Here is a 2,360-nt window from a genome sequence, read left to right as displayed (position 1 = left end):
TGAGGTTTTTTTTAATTGTTGTTGTTTACAGAAAGAAAATTACTTGTAAAAGAAAAACAAAACAATAGAAAAGCCAGGTGCTGCTGGCTCACAATTGTAATCCTAGCTACTCAGGAGGCTGAGATGTGAGGATCGAGGATCAAAGCCAGCCCAGGCAGGAAGTCCAGTGTGACTCTTATCTTTGATCCATCACAGAAAAAAGCCAAAAGTAGTGCTATAGCTGAAGTGGTGGAGTGCTAGCCTTGAGTATAAGGAGTTAATGGGCAGTGCCTAGGTCCAGAGTTCAAGGTCCCAGAACAGAAAAACAACAACAACAAATAGAAATGTTAGGGTTTTTTTTTTATCAATTCATGTAGTCATGGACCCTATTTTTGTTTTGTTTTTGAATTTTTCTTTGGTCTTAAAACTTTGAGACATTGTCAGCTCTGATCAGGATTACAAAGGTCAAAGGATGCCTTCAAAAATCATTCTATACTCTGCTCTGCTTCTCAATCTTCCCCCCTCCTTCCTTCCCTCCCCCTCTCTCACACACACACAAATACATACACACACACTTTCTCTCCCTCTCTCTCTCCCTCTCTTTCTTCAAAATGTATCTTCATATGCTATATTTTTTATTCAAAGATTGTGTACCCAAATATAGTAAACAAGCAAGCCCTTTGTATGAATTATTTTCCAAGAATTAGAATAGACTTAAACAAGCTGCTGGCTTTTCATTGTCATGACCTTTTTTCCCTTATAACTTACCACCGAATACTGTTTTCAATATAGAACTATAAATTAACTAAGTTAAACATCAACTCTCCCACCTGCATAACAGGTATATGCATGAAAAGAGTTTGAGCACATTTGCACAATCACGTGTGTTTATGTGACTACAATTTCCCATAGGTTCAAGCCTCAAGAAGGTGAAGATTTTTGTCTTTTATTTCAATATTTCTAGCATTTGTATAATAGTTGTCAATAATTGTCCATTGGATGAATCAAAGTGTAAGTAAATGGACATTTAAGGAATGTCCTTTTAAATCAGAGAACATGAAGTTATTAGCTTCTTGAATTCCAGCTTATCTCTTCAGTAATATTAATCTCAGAGACACTATGGGAAAATCAAATATGATGACTAAAGTGAAAATATTTATGAACTGCAAAGTATTATGGCAATGAGGACTGTATTGAGATGATTAAAACAGGGCTGTCTCTGAAAATAGTGATCAGAAAAAGACTTACAAGCCCACTACTGGAAATATGTACAATCTTGGAAACACAGTTAAAGGTGTACATATTCAATTACACAAGGTAAAAAAAAAAGTACAGTGCTTAATGAATTCACTTCAAGTTTATGCTGGGCAAGTTTGAATTTTCTCTTGTTCCTTTTTATTTTTGCAGTACTGTAATCGGAAACTTGGAATACCTGTACCACATATTTTAAAGTCTCAGAAAATCAAACACTAAACATGTCAGCAGTATGTGTAAGTTCAAATTTTATTGTATTGATACTTAAGATTTCCTGTACTTGTGAGTTCTCTTTAATTCTAGAGACTTCCAGTTTCTGAAAAAATTATCTACCAGGGATAGAAAAAAAAGTGTGTATGTTAAGACTGGTAAACCGTGTGGCTGGTTCATTAATTTTATGTAGGAACCAGGTCCTATGTTTCCTTGGCTCGAGTTTACTCTTTCTCAACTTTAAGGCTGTAGCTAATAGTGTCTCTCGCATCGCTTCTTTCTGCAACATCTTAAGGTTTTATAATTTATTTCTGTTGCTCTGGAATTACAATTCTACTTCAATTTGGTTGGGGGGGGGGCAGGTGAGGGAACCATAATCTATGGCAAAGTTAATTTGTAAAACCACACTAAGAAACACTCACATGATCTTTACAAGCACACATCGGCGTGATTACGGACAGCAATTTATTGAATGGATTAATCGAGTTAGTATTCACCAAGCTTTCACCTGACTCTGCTCAAGCAAACACTTGTCTTGGACTATGCCAACATCGTCATCATTTCTGTGGTTTTACTCTTGATCAGCTTTTCCCTTCCATCGGTCATTCAAACCCTTCTCAGGATGTCCTTTTTTGTATTAATGTCCTGGGGTGAGATGCTCCCTAGACTAGGGGACTGGGAGGAGAAATGAGTCTGTTTTCCAAATGCAATCTCTGAGCAAAGGATCACCCACCACCTGCTGCTTCCCAGACTGCCAAACTCCTGCTCCAGCCAGCTTTCCTGAGCGAGGAGAAGGCTGGGAGGGAGGGGAAGAAGGTTGGCGAGAGCAAGAGGCGGGGAGTGGGGAATGGGAGGCAGGAGGAGGCGTGGCCCGGCCTGGGGCCGGGATAAATGCTGAGAACTGGGTGCGGGGTGCA

Source organism: Dipodomys merriami, unplaced genomic scaffold (genome assembly GCF_024711535.1).
Source record: "Dipodomys merriami isolate MVZ:Mamm:240054 unplaced genomic scaffold, mDipMer1.0.p SCAF_4, whole genome shotgun sequence".
In the NCBI taxonomy this organism is placed as follows: Eukaryota; Metazoa; Chordata; class Mammalia; order Rodentia; family Heteromyidae; genus Dipodomys; species Dipodomys merriami.
This window is presented reverse-complemented; position numbering follows the sequence as displayed.